The following is a 20062-nucleotide window of genomic DNA, read 5'->3' on the forward strand; positions in this document are numbered from 1 at the left end:
CCTCAAACCAGTTTGGTTTCACAGGAAACACTGGCTTTCTGTTCTGATTTGAAGTGAGAGAAATTTTTAGATGTTGGAATTTCTCTGAGAATAAAAAATCCACTTCCTGGCCACCTCTAGTGGAAACCAGACCTCAAAAACATATGCATCACTGGTATTAAAGTTTGAGGGTAAAAACCGAAACTATTTCTTAATTTGCATGATTAAATGTTTGTGTTCTGTGGTGTCATCCACAAGGGGTTACTTAATTAAACTAAGTAACTATTCTCACCAAGTAATACTACAGTTCCCTGATTCTCAACCAGAGTGCTGTGAGATCCTGTTAGCCATGCTGCACAATATTAGCATAGTTAGGTATACAAAACCTTCATGGGGGGAGGGATGCCTAAGCTTTTTGGCAGAAATAGCACAAGTTAAGGCCCTCCCTTCCCCAAGTGTGCATCTCACCTCTTCCCCCCCCCCCACTCCCTGATAGAGTTTACACTCTGACCTGTCAGAATGGAAACGGGGGTCCTGAGAGCCTCTGGCTGCATGGAGCAAAGTGAAGACAAGATACTTCTGCGAGAGAGGTGTCAGTGCTAGAAACCACATTAACCCTTCTCTGCCCTGCAGCACTCCAGTTTTTGACAGCAACGGGGGATCCAAAGCCTTGAATTTGATGATGGCTGTAGGATCAGGGAAGGGTTAACCAGGCTCTTGCCACAGATACCTAACTCCTCCTACCCACTCTATTCCTTCCACATGAGGCTCTAGACTTCCCTGCCTCCATTCTGGTACCTCCCTTACGGAGTGCCCAGGGTTCACATGCCACAAAGCAGCTGCCCATGCCACTTGTGCCACAAATGCTGCACCTTGGCCACTCCCGACCTACAAGATTCAAAAGAGAAACCCAGAGATTTCAAATAGAAATCAACAGTGTCAAAAACATCCTGACCTGTTGAAGTCTTTGAGTTTTTTGCAACAGAAAAATTGCTCTATTGTTTCTCCATAGTCAAGAAACTAGTGAAAAATAAGAGTCAGCATTTTCCAAAGGGTGTCTCAAGTCTAACAAAGGGTGCCTTGAATCTAATGAAATTCAGATCAGTGGCTGTGGATGAATATAGCACACAGGTGGGCAATTATTTCAGCTGGAGGGCTGCTTAACAAGTTTTGGTGGGCTGTTGAGGGCCGGCAAGGGTAGCACCAACCCTTGACAGGTTCCCCACCCCTTGGTCACCATCTTGTGACCGGAAGTCCTGTGGACGTCTTTCCACTTGCCCTTTTGCAGGGGGAGTGGGGTTGCTTGTGTATTGTGTGCAGAGGGGTGGAGGGTGGTTGGGGGGGTGGGAAGGGCGTGTGGGGGGATGTGGGTATATGTGTGGCTGTGGGATGTGTGGGGAGCTATGGTGTGTGTGGGTGTGGGACTGTTGGGTGTGTGTATGGGTATGGTGGGGGTGTAGGTGTGTGTATGGAGCAGGTGGGGTGTGCATGGGTGTATGTGTGGAGGATGTATGTGGGGATGTGGGATATATGGTTGGTGTATGAGGGACTGTTGGATGTGTGTGTGGGTATGGTGGGGGTGGGGGTAGGTACATATGTGGGAAGGTGTAGGGGTGTGTGGGGTAATATGTGTGGATGTGTAGGTATGCATGGTTCATGGGAGAGTGTGTATGTGGTTAAGGGGGTGGGGGTGTGGTTAGGGTATGGAGTGTGGTACTGTCGGGTGTGTGTGTGGGTATGGTGGGGGGTGTGGGTGCATGTTTGGGGAGGTATAGGTTTGTGTGTGGAGTGTAGATATGGTGGGGGCAGGGGTGTGGGTATATGTGTGGGATATGTGTGGAGGATGTAGATTGTGTGTGTGGGTATGGTGAGATGTGAAGTTGGGGTGTGGGGTGTGTGGGACAATGTTGTGTGTGTGTATGGTGGGGTGTGGGTATGCACACAAGGGGCTTTCTCCCCCTACCCACCTTCCCCCCAACCTGCTCTTTGTGACATGGTTGAGCCCAGCCTCTCCGCAGGTGAGAGGAGGAGAAGAGGGATCAGCGCTTCCTGCCTGGTTCTCAGTGTGCTGCAAATGGTGGGAAAGCAGCTGCCACCAGCAGGCAGCAAGAGAAGCCCCTGGAGGGCTGCAGGGGGGAGACAGGGAGCTGAGCCTGGCACCGCCGGCTCCTTTTATCTTTGCTCCACACCTACCCAGTGGGGCTGCAGTCAAGCCTGTGCTGGCTCCTGCTGCTGTTGTTGCTTCCATCCCATATGCCTGTCCTGCAGGGCTGCACCAACTGCACAATGACTCCTGCTGCTGCTCCTGCCCCACCTGCCTGTCCTGTGCCTTCCTGGCAGAGTTGCACTGGTTCCTACTGTTGCTCCCACCCCACCTGTCTGTCCCACGCCTGCCCAATGGGGCTTCATGAGCAGCCATGCTCCTTCGTGCCCGTCTCCATCCACATGCTCCCTCACTCAGCCATGCATAAACAGAATCAAAGTGAGCTGCAGGCAGAGCCCACTTCACACCCCTCAACACTGCAGTTTCCCCTCCCCACCAGCTGCCTGGAGCACTGCAGCAGGAACAGGAGGAGGAGATGCTGGAGGTGGGGGAGCCCAGCAGTATCCTGGGCACCAGCAGCCCTGCCAAGAAGGGTACCCTCTGGTAAGGGAGGCTGGGATTGCATCAGGTGCTGCCCTAGGCAGGAACAGACAGGACTCAGCCCCATGCAAAGTACAGTAGGGGCAGCTGCAGTGGTGTCAGATACAATTAATTGGCAGATGCCAAACAGCTGGTAGGCCAGATCCGGCCCGCAGGCCATATGTCATGAGTGGGCAACATATTGCCATTTGATGGATCAGAGATTTACCTCCTGCATTACAAGCAGAAGAGAGTAAACAAATACAAATTTGGTATAAACAAGACGGTATAAACATCTAGGCCTGGAGATCTTGCCGGTGTCAGAAAACAGTAATCATGAAACTCATTTGTATCAAGGTCAGCTTAAACTCAGAGCATATTACTCTGCACACACTTCATGGCCATTTTATACGGTCAAAGGGCTGCAATGACTATAAATAAGAGTAGAGCCAATATCCTTGGCTGATACATATTTATGTGATCTTGATAAATTTATCAGGTTAAACCAATGTGTAAATCCCATAGCAAAAAACTTTGTACTCCAAAATGCTCCATTACATATGTAGAAAATTTTACAGAACATGAAGCTCCCTTACAGAACACTTCTGAAAAGCTCTCACACTGAAATCATACGCATGGTAAATTATTTATTTTAACTAAAGCTTGATATTACAGCTCATACACTTTTCCTGTTGTCCACAGCAATGAAAGTGATTTCCAGCAGAGACAAACTTACTGCAGCTCCTACTGTATATCCAGGTTATCTTTGACTAAAACTGTTACAAGCAGCTGAACATCTACGACGGGGATCCTGGTTCAGATCCCAGTCACAGCAAGGTTCAAGATGAACGCTCAGAAAAATCAGTCAGTAGGCAGGGGATTCTGATAATTGGCCACATTTATACTACGGTCTAACCAGCAGCTGGAACAATTAGTATTCTGAAATGCATCAAAATCAATAAAAGGAAATGGAAATATACAACCAAAAATGTTTTTCAGGTTCCTTAAACAGTCAGTACTCCAGTACGGATGTTGCTGAAGAAGTAGACGCACTTAGAAATTGTCCAGCTGACTTCAGATACACACACAAAAAAAGAATGAACATCTTAAGACATGGGCAGGAGACAGTATTGTGAATACTCAGATTCAGAGCAAATTTCAATCCAAACATGCTTTTTAATTTGAAAGCAGTTTATGATGAAGCAAGAGGAATGGAGGGTTCGCTTAACCAGTCAGCTAGGGGCCTGGTTTGCACCAAGCCGCAGTAGCTGGTCCCAGAACACATCCTGGCCCTATGACACAGGGCGGTGCAATTCTGAGGCTCTGTTCTACCTCTGAAGGAAAGCAAATCAGTTTTGTGCTCCCAGGATACTTTTGTTGGGGATGAAGAAGGAGGGAGTCACCAAGGCACTTGTGCTCCCTCCTCAGCTGCTCAGGTGCACTTAAAGAGCTGGCTCTGAAGATCAAAGAAAATATAAGTGAAATGAGTTGATGGGAATAAGATCAATAAGGGAATTCTTGAGGAAATGTTGAAAAGAACAAAGATGATGACAAGAAAGAACGAACTCTCTGTGGAGCTGACTGTTGTTAACTGTGTACCAGAGATTCAAAAGAGAGAAATGACATGTTTGATTGAAAGGATGCCATTTTCCCTGTTTCTTCCCCTTGGTGTTCCTGTCCCTGTAATTACTTCCAAAGAAAGCGGGGTTGGGGGGAGAAAAGAAGAGAGGAACTGGATCATGTAGACTTTGCCATGTAAAGGAAATATATATAAGACATTTACATTTTTATTTTAAAGTTACAAGCAACATAACATCTACCCTCACAGCAAATTTCCTGTCTATAAGAGCCACCAACCAAGACTACCTCATTTTTTTTTCTTATTCACTGTGTTTAAGTGTGAGGCTTGTAAGCAGCTGGCAGGAACAGGGATATTTTGATTATCACATCAATGAGAGCGGTGGGAAGATTTATCAGAAATCCTGCTGAGACTGAACAGAAAGGCCCCCAAAATCCAGCAGAGGCCACACAAAATCTGTAAGGGCCCAAATTAAATGCCCAATTTCTCATGTGGACCTTTTCATGTAAAATATTGCAAAGTACAATAACAAGTTGACTGTCCTGGCGTAATTCATAGCAATAACCATTGTTCCAAATAGAACATTTCTTGCCTTTACACAGGTTAACTGCAATTATATCTAATTGATGGTCACCGAGGAAAGACTCAAATTACATGACCAGGGCTGCTTTTCATTATTCATATAGCACCCTAGGTGTAAATAGTCCTTTATATGCCACAATACAAAGGCTGATTTTATAGCACTAGTTAATCACTAAGGTTCTCAAATGTCATTGATTTCAATGGGAATTAGGCATTGAAATGTGTTTAAAGATCTGGGCATAACTTAATATAGGCTGTTCCCATTAGTCCTTACTCAGGGTAAAAAGAGAAATCACATTTGAGTCAGTTCTGATTAATCCAAATCAAAACCTGGGAGCACCATAACCTTTTGCACATGGAGGCTAAATAGTTATTCACTCAAGTTAGTCATGATTGTCCTGGGAAAGTATATTGGATACACTGGTACTTTCAATGGGACAATGGGCTTGTACACCTTAGGATACCAAAATAAATGGCTTTGTCCTGGGAGACATGCAATGTCTGTTTTTACCCTTAGACATACCTCCTATTGACTGCACAAGGATTAAATAAGGACAGAAATAATGACAGAGTTGCAAAGGACCTGAGAATGAAGCTGACATTTTTGTTTGACTTGCCCTCTGTATTCAGGCAAGACCAAGTGGTGGGGTAGGGAAGGCTGGCAATAATATTCAAGATCATAGGGTCACAGGAAAGTAGGGAGGGACCTCACTAAGTCATTTAGTCCAGCCCCCTGCTTAAGGCAGGATAGCCCCTGACTAAACCATCTCAGCCAAGTGTTTATCCAATCTGCTCTTAAAAATTTCCAGGGATGGAGATTCCACTACTTGTAGGTAACCTTTGCCGAAGTTTGACCAGTCAGAAAGTTTCTCCTAATCTCCAACCTAAATTTCCCCTGCTGCAGCTTGAGGCCATTGCTCCTAGTCCCTGTTCCAACTCCATCCTCTTTTTAATCACCCTTCAGGTAGCTGAAGATTGTTATCAGATTTCACCTCCCTTCCAGTCGTTTTTCTTCAGACTAAGTAACTCTAGTTCTTTCAGCCTTTCCTCATGAGTTTCATCTCTCAAACACCCGATCATTTTTTTTTTGCTCTGTGCTGGATCCTTTCCTAACTGTCCATTCCCTTCTTTAAATGTGGGGTCCAAAACTACTCTGACTACTCCAGACAAGGTCTCACCAGGGCTGAACAAAATGGAAGCACATTGTTGGTTCATATTCAGTTTATGGTCTACTGTATAGACCAGGCCTTTCTCTGCAGTACTACGGCCTAGCCAGTCAACCCACAGTATGTATATATGTATGCACTTACTCCATCCCAAGTGAAGGACTTCATATTTGCCCTTGTTGAATCTCATCTGATTGACTGTGGACCATTTCTCCAGCCTATGCAACTCATTCTGGATCCTAACTTTGCCCTTCAGGGTGTCTCCAACTCCACCCACCTTGGTGTCACCCACAAATTTTCTAAGCATGCACTCAGTCCCAACATTGACGATATTAAACAATAACAGAGATATAGAAAGATCAGAAAAAGCAACCTGACCAAAAACCTAAGAATAAATTATTATAGACATAAGCATGCTAATTAAAATATTATATACTATGAATGAAATGCATGGCTGGGATAGACTTAAACAAGCTTTCTGACACAATGCATTCTTCTTTGGGTCTGAAGAAAGAAATAGGCATGGTGACATGATATTCACCAGTGAAAACACAGGCTTCCTAATTCCTTTGGGAGAGTATAACTGAGAGAGTGTAGAACCCACAGGGGATTGTTCTGTAACCATAAAAAATTCCAAGGAGTAATAATGACTGGCTCATACTACATTTTTTCTTTTAATAATGATTTTATGATTTTAATGGGGAAAAAAAATCAGTGTGACATGTTAATTACAGAAATGCCCAATCTTGCAACTTGCTGAGTATCCTGACCTAACTAAGTTCTCTGCACTGTTGTAGGATCTAAAGATGCATTCTCTCTCAAAATCCACATATGCCCTTAGAATATCATGCCCTTAGAAATGGTAAAAGAATCAGAAGTCTGAATCTGTCCTTTGATGAGTCTTTACAATTTCTTAAAGGCTTTTTCACATTTTTAGTTCTGATTTGAAGTGTTTTCCAGCCTTGCATTCCTTCCAAATTATCTCTCTCAATCACAACCAACTGCCACATACTGTCAGTCAACAGCAGTCAAAATGATAATGAGCTGCTTCACATTATGGAAACACCTCTAGCTGATTTCAGATTGACGCAATAGCAAACAGTTTTGCCCCAGACTGATGAACATATTTGTGCAGCTTAGAAATTCCATTTTAAGCTCTCAGCTATTGGAAGAGTGATTATAAAGACTACGCTCTGCTAACACAGAACTAATTATGGAGCAAACATTGATTTCCTGTAAAGGCATTTAATGCATCATCCTATAAACTCTGGGCAATAATGGTGACAATTATTAGTAATGGTCAGTCCCACCTAGTTTAGCTCTGACACCTCCTTCTTTGTGCACATTTTCTTCCAAGTTCTGTATGTCTCTCTCAGCCATCCATCAATCATACTGTTAATATAAAGTTGATCCTGGTATTTAATGTTTGTAGCATCTTGCCTTCATTTTTCTGTAGATCGCTAGAGCTCCAGTGAATGATTATACTGAACACAAAGTTCAAATGAATAAACCGTTCTTGGGTGTACTGCACTGCACTTGCACCACTTGCACTTACTCATTAGTCATAGAATCATAAAATCATAAAAAATTAGGGTTGGAAGGGAGCTCAGGAGGTCATCTAATCCAATTCCCTGCTCAAAGCAGGACCATCCCCAACTATCTCATCCCGGCCATGGCTTTGTCCAGCCAGGTCTTAAAAATCTCCAAAGATGGAGATTCTATAACCTCTCTGGGTAACCTGTTCCAGTGTTTTACTACGCTCCTAGTGAGAAAATTCTTCCTAATATCTAACCTAAAGTTCCCTTACTTCAACTTGAGACTATTGCTCTTTGTTCTATCATCTGCCACCACTAAGAACAGTCTAGCTCCATCCTCTTTGAGACCCCCCTTCAGGTAGTTGAAGGCTGCTATTAAATCCTCTCTCAGCCTTCTCTTCTCAAGACTAAATAAGCTCAGTTCTCTCAGCCTCTCCTCATAAGTCATGTTCCCCAATGCCCTAACTATTTTTGTTTCCCTCTAATTGATTTTTTCCAATTTGTCCACATCCTTTCTGTAGTGGGGGGGTCCAAAACTGGACACACTGCTCCAGATGGGAAGTAGTCTAGTGATTGATGGGAAGCTAGCTAGTGATCAATGGGAAGCTGGGTGACAGTGACCATAAGCTGATCACCTTCACCATCCACCATAAAGCTGGCAAGTCAGTCAGCAACACGGAAGTCCTTGACTTCAGGAAAGCTGACTTTGACAAGCTCAGGAGGCTTGTCAGTGAGGCCCTAAGGGACCACGACCCCAGGGGAAGGGGAGTTCAGGAACAGTGGTTGCTCCTCAAGAGAGCGATCCTCAATGCACAAGCTAACTCTAGTCCATCTCAGAGGAAAGGCAGCAAGAGGGGCAGCCCCCTGGCTCTCCAGGGATCTAGCAGACCTCCTGAGGCTAAAAAGAAAGGCCTACAAAGGATGGAGGATGGGATCCACTTCCAAGAAGGAATATTCCATACTGGTCTGGTCCTGTAGGGAGCAAACCAGAAAAGCCAAGGCTGCAAATGAACTCCAACTAGCTTTGAGCATCAAGGACAATAAAAAGTCCTTTTTCAGATATGCGGGGAGCTGGAGGAAAAGCAAGGGCAACATTGGACCCCTGCTGAACCAGATGGGACAGCTGACAACTGACGCCCAGGAAAAAGCCAACCTATTAAATCGGCACTTTGCGTCAGCCTTCCATCAGTCCCATAGGACGCCCATGCCAACCACGGGACAAGGAGGTCCGGGTGAGGGAGATCCCCTGCCTTCTATTAATGCTGATCTTGTGAAGGAACACCTTGAGAGGCTGGATACCTTCAAGTCAGCTGGCCCTGATAATCTATACCCCTGGGTACTCCCTAGCAAGCATCATAGCCCAGCCCCTGGCACGGATCTTCAAAAACTCCTGGTGTTCTGGTGTAGTGCCCGAAGACTGAAAGAAGGCCAATGTGGTGCCTATCTTCAAGAAAGGGAGAAAAGTGGATCCAGTTAACTATAGGCCCATCAGCCTGACTTCTATCCTGGGGAAGGTCTTAGAAATGTTTATTAAAGAGGCCATCCTTAATGGACTGGCAGATGCCAACATCCTGAGGGATAGCCAGCATGGGTTTGTTGCAGGTAGGTCTTGCTTGATCAATCTCATGACCTATCACCTGGACAAGGGAGAAGAGATTGATGTCATATATCTTGACTTCAAAAAAGCCTTTGATCTGGTATCCTATGATCACCTCTTGGCAAAACTGGCCAATTGTGGCCTTGGGTCCACCACGATCCTTTGGCTGGGAAATTGGCTGTGGTCAGACCCAGAGGGTGGTAATTGATGGAAATCAATCATCATGGTGCCCTGTGACCAGTGGGGTCCTCCAAGGCTCTAGCTCAATGAAGAGTTCCCTGCTAAGCCAAGCTGGTCTTCTGACATATTTGCTAGTCTTCCTGTACATTGGGACGGTTTGCTCCTGCGCCCTCAGCAGGGTTTCTTTAAAGTACAGCCAGGTCTCCTGGACTTTTCTATCCCTCAGACTGGTTTCCCATGGGTTCCCCAAGCAAGGCAAAGTCTGTTTATCTGAAGTCCAGGGTCTTTACTCTGCTGCTTTCCTTCAAATCTCCTCCTCCCTGCTGCTTTCTTTCCTTCCTTTTCTCAGGATCCTGAACTTAATCATCTTATGGTCACTGCTACGTAAGCTACCATCCATTACTACATTCCCCACCAATTCTTCCCTATTTGTAAGCAGCAGGTCAAGAAGAGTGCAGCCCCTAGTAGGCCTCTCCAGCACTTGCCCCAGGAAGTTGTCCCCAACACACTCCAAAAACTTCCTTGATTGCCTGCTTACTGCTGTATTGGCCTCCCAGCTGATGTCAGGGAGAGGGACATTTCCCATGAGAACCAGGAACCATGATCAGGAAACTTCCACTAGTTATCTGAAGAAAGCCTCATCTACCACATCATCCACCAAGACCCCTTGCATTGTACTATGTTTATAAAGAATAAATATTAGGACTGCAACTCTAATGTCAGTTTTATGGAAGTTTTTCCTCTCCTTGCAATACATATCAAAATAACATCTTCTAAGATACAAGAAATGATCTGTAAAATAAGACTTTGCAATGATAGCATCCTAAGGATAATGTTTGGTTGTGATGGAGCTAATAGTCCTGGCTAGTTTCCTCAGACCTCTGCCCGTGCCCCTCAGTCCAGGATGGTTAAACTTATTCTGGGTTATTGACTTGCTCATAAGCAGAAATTCATGGATTTGCAAGCTTTTATATGATTTCAGCAAGCCTCCATTAGGGGTGGGGAGGCAGGTGCCCATGGTATAAATACCATTCTCACTTGCTGTCTCTCTCAGGAACTATTCAATTTAATATGCAATGATATTTGCTTCAAGCAGGATAATATACAGTCACCATCTTGGTATGAGTAACAGCAGATTGTTTTAATTTGGTCATGGACTAGATTAAGTTGTTTGGTACTACATATTCCCAAATTCCTAGGATATTAATATAAAGATAGATTCTAACAGAACACCAATGCTCTCCTTTACACTGATGTTTTCTCAACAGAAATCAAAGGGGTTACAACACTGCTGAATTGATCTAATAAATTAAATTCAAGTTCTTGGGCTGAACTTTCAAGACATTGGTGACTGAAATACACCAATTCCTGAAATTACAAGAATTTGATTATATAAAAAATGCCCATTTGACCCAAATGGAAATGGAGGTCCTGAATAAAATTAAACATCAAGGTCCTTGTCTATATGCTGTAAAGTCCTTCCCTTGCTGAGTTCTTCTTGTAAACAAGAACTTAAATTATTAAGTACAAACTCCAGTTGCTTCTCGCGACACCATTGCAGTAACAAGTAATTGTTGCCTTAAAATATGACTAATGAACAGGTAATACATTTACTATACATTAGTTTCCATTTGATTTTGGCAGCCTATTTACAGAATTATAAATATTCAAGTAATGACAGCTTTCAAAGCTATGCAATGAATGGTAAATCTCTAATTAAGTTTCTGCAGTAAAATCTGATTGTTATAGAAATGCTTTCTTCATTGGGGAGAACAGGATGCTTGATCATTTGCCTGCAACGTGATCTAATACTAAAGAGACTTCAAGCTGGTTGGCTTTTTAAAGGTATATTTAACAGAAAATAATGACATCGTTTTTCTTTTTTGTTCTTTGAAGGAAATAAAAATTGAGCTTCATGCAGAGATAGATAATTTAGTAGTATTTGAAGTGGACTAGCCTTAAACAAATCACTTTCTGAAATTCTAAAACTGAGTAGTTACTGCACAAATTCCCTATGAAAGGAAAATGAAAGTAACTCTGTAAGTATCAGGTAACTAAGTACAAGGGATATCATGAAAAATTTAGCATTTGCTATTCTGTAGTGAATACAATTCCGAAGTGTCATGTGTCATCAATGCAAGAAGCTACCATCACTATTTCAAGTATTACAGTGAATAATGCTGCCCATTGTAGTAAACAACAGAGAAAGCACAATTATGATGCAGATAAATTTCTACAAAAAAATTAACCAATAAAACTACAGAAGTAGTCATTGCACGATAATCATCTTTCCACTGCCAATGCTGCAATGCTTAGGACTTATGTAGCACTTGATATTGTCTAAATGCTTTCCTTATGTCACCTACCTAAAGCCCATTACTCCCCCCATTCTCCTGTTGAAGCTGGGCCACTGGGCAGGAATGCAAGATTCATGGGGCCAGAAAGAGAAGAAGGCACGAGAGGGAGCATGACTCTGTTGGGTAGTGATTTGGTTTAGAAGGGTTCCTGCTTTCCTGACTACTTAGCATCAGTAAATTATTAGATTAAAAAATATCAGAAATAAGAGTGGTAGCAGAGACCAGAACTTTGGCCTCCCCACTCCAAATTTGCATGCAACAATTCTTTTTGTAAATGTTTTCAGTCTGGCCCTGTGAATATTATGGTCTTGTCTTACACAATGGCTCTATTTCAGCCATATTTACTTCTGTTACATCATGCAAACTGGCTCTATCCCAGCATAGCCTCTAGCCTAGTGATTCTCAACCAGAGACAAGAGATCCCTTTAAGGTTCTACAGGATGCAGCTCAATATTAGAACTGTTAGGTGTGCAAGCATCTACACGATTCACAAGATAAACACAGAGATTTTAACTAGGAATGCATAGTGCCAAAAACACTCTGTTCTGTTGTGGTCTTTCTGAGCTCTTTGCAACAGAACAATTGCTCTTATTTTTCCGTAGTCAAGAAATGGGTCAAAGGTAAGAGCTTGCATTTCTGAGGAGTTCCTTGAGTCTAAAAAAGGGCGAGGAACCACTGTTCTACTTGGTTGATGAGGGCACATTTCTGGAAGGTGGGAGATGTGGGCTTTGACCCTAGGTGGCCTGCTTCTTTGTGCTCTAACAGCTAGGCTGCTATGTAAAAGGTAGGCTTCTCCTTCCACTGTAGTATGATTTTTTTGCATATTAGTTATTATGTTTAAATGATAATATCAAATTGATCAACCTCTATGATTGTATGAACAACTAAAACTCCATTTTGTGCTTGTTCCCTGCTTGACATGAGTAGATGAACTTCGTATGCCCTGTGTACGTGAGTGTCTGTGTGAGAGGGTCAATGGTGAAAGAACAGTAACTATTTGCATGAAAACAGAAGAAGATTTAATCGATTGTGTAAGTAACAAGGCACCAATGTATAAGTTACCAGACAGTAAACTAATTAAGCAAATTAATGGATAGCTGAAGAACTCATCTGTAATCAGGTGCAAAGAAAAAGGAATTTTGCATATCCTGCCATTTCAACTACACAATGCTTCAAGGCAAAGATCAAGACTAACATACCAACTCTGAGATAACCAACTTTATTGGAATGACCTCAAGCTGAGATAACCAGAAGAAACAACCGCTAATTAAAAACTGAACACAGAAAAACCCCAATGCTGAACAAAGACTTGAAATCCCTATAGAAGTGAGATGCAGACAAACCAAGATGCAGAATCCACTCTCTGCAACCTCATGGAGCACAGGCATGCATGCCTGTATACCCCGACTCATATCTTCAATAAGCCTGGACCCAGCCATCCAGTGCTAATACTGAGTAGCATCTGCTGGTAACTATAACATCTTACTAGAGTGGTTTTGTCTGTATGTCTGTGTATGTTTGTTTGTATGTATGTTGGTGTATGTCTATTTGTATGACTGATGTGTCCAGGCTTATGTATCTGCTTCATGTAATCAATAAACATGGCATTTTGCCTTATCCCCCTTTTTAAGGTCTTGCTCTTAATTTAAGCTATTGGCAATAAAAAGAAACACCACTATGTATTCAAATAAAAGAGTAAGCCTTCCCTGGTTACTTCAAAAAATAGTTGCAGGCTTCTGGGAAGGTTTCTGATCTCAGAACCTGAAAACTGAGAATCAGGTGCCTACGCTCTGAAGAGATACGAGATTTCAGACACATCCCTTTATGTAGTGCTTCCTTTTAACAAGTTCTAGGTTTCTCTTTGCCAAGTATGCAGGATTTCAAGATTACTTCATGCACTGTATGGTAAACCTAGGTGCCTAACTGTAGGTTCTGGATTCAACCTGGGAGGATGGGCAGTAGGGGTGTGTAAAGCGGGCTCTATTCAATTCAGATTCAGTTTTGGCCTGAATCAAGGACAGTGATTCAATTCATTGATTCAGATCACTGTCCCTGTTTCAATTCGGCTGAATCCAAATCTAAAGATTCGATGCTGATTCAGAGAATGCTGGGGTGCATGGAGCACCCCACAGGAGTGTGGGGAAGGCCTCCATGTGCTCCGTGGCAAATCCAGGAGTGGACCAGAAGCACCTCTGGTCTGCTTCTGGGTCTCTGGGGACCAGCCAGTCAGCTGGTGATCAGCCATGGTGGGACCTCAGGTGCCCCCCCCGACCCAGAAGGCACCAGTTGCCAAGCCAGGGAGGCACAGGGTGGGAGGCAGTGCACTTCGTGGCAGACCCAGAAGTGGACCAGACGTGTTTCTGGTCCACTTCCGGGTCTGCTGCCAAGTGTGCTGGGGAGCCCCCCACGCTCCTGTGGGATGCTCCATGCATCCCAGCACTGCAGCATTCGTGAGCCCCTGCTACCTAGAGGTATGCAGAAAAAACATTTAAAGCTGTCTCTATGGCCAAATCGCTGAACCTTTCTGAATCTCTGTGAAACAATTCAAAGGGTTCCAATTTGATTCAGAGAGATTAAAGGGTCCCCTGATCTGATTCAGATTCAGAGATTCAGCCATCAAATTGGGCCGAATCTCTGCCAAATCAATTCAGGGACCAAAGCTTTGCACAGCCCTAATAGGCAGGCACTATAACACACAAGTTCTCTTTCACTGAGTTTTGCCTCAAATGTACAATGTCGTGTGCAATTGCAGTGCTATGTAAATAAAAACTCCTTTTATTTTAGTAAGAAAGAAATGCACAGGCACCTTCTGAATGTTTTCTCCTTTCTGGGGACAAAGGGTGTGTCTACACAAGACACTTTACTAAGAAGTTGTGTATTTTACTGCGCAGTAAGGAATGTGCATCTACATGGTCACATGCTTACTACGCACTTAATCTTGCTAATCAGGAGTAAATTTGCTACCTGCAAATGCAAGTAGCAAATTTACTTTCGAGTAGTTCCTGTGCAGTAACGTACATGTAGATGCCTGACTGGGAACAAATCTGTCAGCCTGTTCCCCACCCAGCTCTGCACTGGTAGAGTTGGGTGGGGAACAAGCTCCCTAGTCCCCACCTTGTGATTGTGGAGTAGGGGCTAAAAACTGTCCTGGTCAGGGGCACGTCCCAGCCCCACACCCTGACTGGTGATCAAGGCATGGGGCTTGGAAAGAGCTGCAAGGGTAGGACAGGTCCCATCATCTAGTAGTAAGCCCCTGGCTGGGCAGGAAATCTTCACCCAGCTGAGGGCTTGCTGCTAACTGCTCCACCAGCAGATCATGGCAGGGGGCTGGGACTTCCCCTGCAGCTCTTTCCAAGTCCTCTGCCCCAATCAGGGAGCCAAGGCTGGGAACTCCCTACTGCTGAGGCAGAAAGACATTGTCCTCACCCTGGCCGCAGGCAGCCAACAGAGGGAAGGGAGCAAAGTACCAAACGGAGCCAGGAGACAGCTGCCTCCTGGTCCAGTGCTCCCTGCCACCCCCCTGGGCTAGCACCCAAGGGGAGCGTGGAGCTGCAAAAAGTGGGAACAGATCTGCTCCCACATCCCTGCATGTGTAGATGCCTGCCCAGGAGTGTTTACTTGTGAAGTTTACTCAAAAGTAAACTGATACCAGATCAAATGTATGTGTAGACATACCCAGAATGTGACAAAGACCATTAAATGACAAACTTTGTTTAAGAGTGTCATTTTGGCTTAAAATAAAACTGTGTTCAAGTCCACAGTATATAAACTAAAATAACAGAAAGGAAAACCAAAAAGGGTTTACCCATCTTTTTCTCTTCACTGTCATTTTATTTAATTCTGAATGGCTTGCTCTTTAGCTCTTGTATCTTAAGGGCAGCCCTCTTTGTTCACAGATTAAAGAAGGCTTTGTTTTTCTTAAATACATGCAGCAGTATACCCCAATGTCTAAGGAGTACAAGCATTTTTCTTTTGCATTGATTTTTATTTGCAACATTATTCTTTCACCTAGCTTTAATCACTTTTCTCTATTTTCTGGAACACTAGGAAAAGCTCTGCTTGCTCACAGATTAATCAAGACAGCTTTTTTCTGTGCCACTGAATTAATCAATTAATCAAAAATCTTGTTTTAATCCATAAATATGCAGTTTATGAAGCAGGCTGCTTCAGGTGGTCTAGAATCAGTAATAATGCCAAAAGTGCCTTCATTTTACGTGCCCCTGGTTTCTCATTGCTTGTCTAACTGGTCATGAAATAAACAACAAATACCTAGAATGAATGTGCAAAGAACCTTAACTGACAGGCTAAAATCAGACTTGAACTTCATAAAACACCACCTGCCCTTACAAACTTAATAATAGGTTTGGGTTTTTTTTTTATTTCTTTGATAGTTAAAAGCCAAAACTTCGATGTTTCTGCGAGCTTACTAAAATTATAGAATTATTTTCTGAAACTAAGCCAAGCTCTGGTTGGCTTATGGCTTACCTAAAAATTGACTATCTGTTTACTTTGATATATACTGAAATAGTTATTAATGAAATCATGGCAATTAGAAAAAAATACCTGTAAACATCTTTGTAAAGCCATTGATAAGGTTTTCAGTATTGCAAAAAGGCAATACATGTTGTCCCTCACTAAATACTCTTACACATATTTATTTCTTTTTCTGCAGATATGTTTATGCAGATATGGTCTGCCAAATGTTTTCATCATTTTTCTTTAGTTCTGTTTATTTTTACTGTTACACGGAAACAGTATTATATGAAAATATTTGTGTCACCTTTGAAATCTAAGTCTTCAAAATATGATGTTCCCAATGGCAGGTTTTTTTGAGTCCTTCAAGTACTTGCCATATTAAATGTGTTCTATACAATTACTTAATCAAAGCTAAGATATTTTTGTCACTTCATTATGGTTTCTGCTCACAATCATAAATTATGTGTTATTCAAAAATGTCCTTGATTATTTTGAAACTAGAATCAAAATGTATTTTTGCTATTTTTTAATTCTATTTCTCATCTACTTTAGTGTTACCTTGATAAAGAACCTGAGTTTAGTAGCAGTATAACTTTTCTGAGGTCTGAACAGTTGGATCTGGGAAGAAAGCAAAAGATTTGTATGGTATATGGAGCAGAGTTATGTACATTATTGTATGGGCACCTGTTTCAGTATCTTTCTCTAAAAACTCACTAAATAATGTCAGAGGCATGCACCAGACCTTAAAGCAAGGTGGGAAATTAATTGGTTACATAGGCTGTTTTGGGGAGCCGTCATGGTCCAGGTCACACCACCCTCCCCTCGCCCCCCACCCCTCCCATGCAACAACTCACCAAAATGCCAGATGTGGGATGGAGCCCCAGACAGCTACGTTCAGGAGCAGGAGGGGTGGGTAAAGCTGGGGTCAAGGGGTAGTGACAATGCAGGGCCAAGGCCAGGTCTTGGACCTGTGCCCCCTGTGAAACACAGGCCTAGTAGTCCTTGAGGGTACTTGACCCACTGCAAGAACTTTGGGTGCTTCCCTCAGTCTAAAGCACAAATAGTGGTCTCCCTTAATCAGCTGAACCAAGGGGACCCCAAGGCATAATCTAGGCCCCTCTCCCAATAAATCTCCCACGCAATATCAGAGAAATACCTTAGAGAAAACAGTGGCATGGTAGCCTTTGTTCACTCATCTGAGTTACTGCTAGCTATATATCTAGTTAGATCTCAAGTAGCTTACTCACAAGTATCATCCAGAGGCAGGTGGAGATTCCCCGTTGAGGCAAGCAGTTCACTGATCATGAGTTCAAGAGAGAGAGAGAGTTTCCAATGGTCCGGCATCTCTGAGACTTTTCATCATGGCTACTGCCCCTCCTTCTGGGCAGGCTTAAACTTATATAAACTTTATGACTTTGTTTACCTGATCCAATGAAGGCCAGCAACTGTTGGCTGCCAGCCAACCAATTTGAAATGCATCATTGGTTGCCGGGTAGACTAGCAGGGTCTTTAGCCCCCTCCCAGTCATGCTGGCATTGCTTAGAACAATAGGGAATTTAAGCCCCCCACCCAGATATGTGTGGCCAGTCATGTAGGCAGAGGGAGCAGGTTTCCCCCTCCCTCTGGAACATATCCAGCTCAGGTTGCAACTCAAGATTACCTGAAGCTGATGAGGGCCAGAGGTGTCTGTCCTCTGCAGTGACCATGGTAACCAAATTGTCAGATAGCAGAGTTTGGGGAGAGACAGAGATGATATTTTGCCACACAGAGAATGGATCACAGCTCTACCCCATCCCTGTGCTGTCACCCCACCCCACCACAATCCCTAACCTGATCCCACCCCCAGATGTAGCTCTCTGCCTGCACACTCTGCCCATGCAGCTCCCTGGAGCTGCATATAGAGCCAAGGATGGGATCTTGGTGTGGTGACAACACAGGGCTGAGGCAGAGCTGGAAGCCACCACCAGGCCTCAAGATGGGGAGGGGGAGAGTAGGGGGAGAGTAGGGACTGTGAGCCCCACAGAAGGGGCTCAGGAGGAACTTAGTCTCTCTCCCCCCTCCTCTTTCCTGATCCCTCCCTCTACCTGGAGCACCCAGCCCACAGGCAGGAGGAGGGCAGGGGTGAACCTGGCAGCAACTCCATGCCCCACCACTTGCAGTGGCCAGGACTGGGTTGGGGCTGGGGGAAGTGGGTGGCACTGAGGCATCCCCATCTCATGCTAGCCCACAGCTGACCCTGAGATGCCAGCATGGCAGCAGCAGCCCCCAGCTCTGCTGGCTCAGCATGGGATGGAGCAGCACAGAGTGGCACAGGGGCAGTGGCACAAGCCAAATAAGGGTACTATGCCTGAGGCCAGGGCTGGGATCCAGTCTCCATGGAGACCAGACCCTAGCCTAGCATGCAGCTCCCCACCTGGACCTGCACAGTCTCCATGGAGACCTGGCCCTGGCCCTGGTCCCAGGTATACTGTCCTCACCAGAGCTCCCACTGCTGCTGCTGCCCCCATGCCACTCTGCCCCACACTGAGCTGGTGGAGCTGGGGGCTGCTGCTGCTGTGTAAGCATCTCAGGATGAGCTGCGGGCTTGCAGAGGGAAGGGGTTCCCCAGAGTCACCCAGCAGGGCCAAGGGACCTGCTGTGAGCCAGGCAAAATTGCTCTGTGGGTCAGATCCAGTCCATGGACCATATTTTGCCCACCCCTGCCTTAAAAACTACCAGACTAATAAGTGGGGCTAAGTACAGATGTTCAAAAAGCCCCTGGAGAAAAGAGCTCCATCGCACTGTAAAGGACTGTAAGTTAGAGTGCGTTCCAACCAAATAGATGTGCGCTATTCAGTGGAGGGGCTCAGTGCATACCTGCACTGGCCAAGGTCAGCAGGTGAGGGTGCTCTTGCACACCTCCCAGGAGACTGCCAGAGTGCCTCCCCTCAACCCTCCCCCCTCCACTGGGGACTGTCAGCAGCAGCTGCTACCTGGACGCAACCTGGCCCCACTCTCAGACCCCAGCCAGCAAGCTTTAAGGAGGCCCTTGTGGGGGTGGTGGGGGCTCCCTTTCCCCAACTTCAGCCAGCACTGTCAGTACAAGTACTCTGCACTGCTTTTCACCATGCTGGGAACTCTGGCAGGGGGGTGGAAAAGGAAAAGGAGCCCCCCTGCCAGGGCCAGTGACATGGGAGGGTGTTGGGGGCATGCTTTCCCATGCCTGGCAGGCAATCGGGGATGGCCTGGTTGTTCAGCTGTGCTTGGCAGCCTCTGGCAGCCCAGGAAACCTGGAGGGCATGCTGGGATGTGTGCAGGAGCACCCCCAACCTGTTGGCCTCAGCCATTGAAGGCAGTCTGCGTGCCTTGCCCCTGACCAAAGGGCAAACATGTACTGTTCACTACCCACCTAACCTAGGTCACTTACAGAAAACCATGCAAGTTAGATCAATTCCTCTTCTGGCTTTTTGAATATCTGTATATAACCTCAGTCTACTATTATGTCAAATACAGGATTGCTCCCTATGCGTACATATGAAAAGGATATATGATATTTATTTATTGACAATTAAAGATAAGGATTGCACAGAAGATATCATTATTCTCTACCTACATATTATTCATAACCTACATTAATATTGGCTCTCAATCCTTAAACAGTGATCTATACATGAATCAATATACACATGTACCACAGGATTTCCACGTCATGTACACTGGAAGATTTTGACAGACATCAGTGGAGCCATCCTGATTTACAACATCAGAGGACTCAGTCCCCATGCAACCTTCTCTGGCACAGTACATATAGTGATATACCAGAATTCACAGTAATGAATATAGTGCTGAATATTAATGCATTAATATAGTGCTAAAAAGTACTGCAGGCATTTTTATAGACATAGATGAAAATAAGGAGCCTGATCCATAGCCTTGTATTATCATCTATACCTGAGCAAATGCAGTGCACATTAGCCATAAGAAGTTACTGTTTTATTGAGATAGCATT

General features: G+C 44.5%; 1 long non-coding RNA gene across 1 annotated transcript; it reads left to right on the plus strand.

Moving 5' to 3' along the window:
* Positions 1-530: 530 nt before the first annotated feature.
* On the plus strand, positions 531-17356 carry LOC109316104. The gene is made up of 3 exons (XR_002102692.1): positions 531-541; positions 3423-3428; positions 17245-17356. It is a non-coding gene; the product is annotated as an uncharacterized LOC109316104 (long non-coding RNA).
* The last annotated feature ends 2706 nt before the right edge of the window (positions 17357-20062 follow it).

The sequence above is a fragment of the Crocodylus porosus genome, unplaced genomic scaffold, assembly GCF_001723895.1.
Source record: "Crocodylus porosus isolate Cpor-Errol unplaced genomic scaffold, CroPor_comp1, whole genome shotgun sequence".
Classification (NCBI taxonomy): Eukaryota; Metazoa; Chordata; order Crocodylia; family Crocodylidae; genus Crocodylus; species Crocodylus porosus.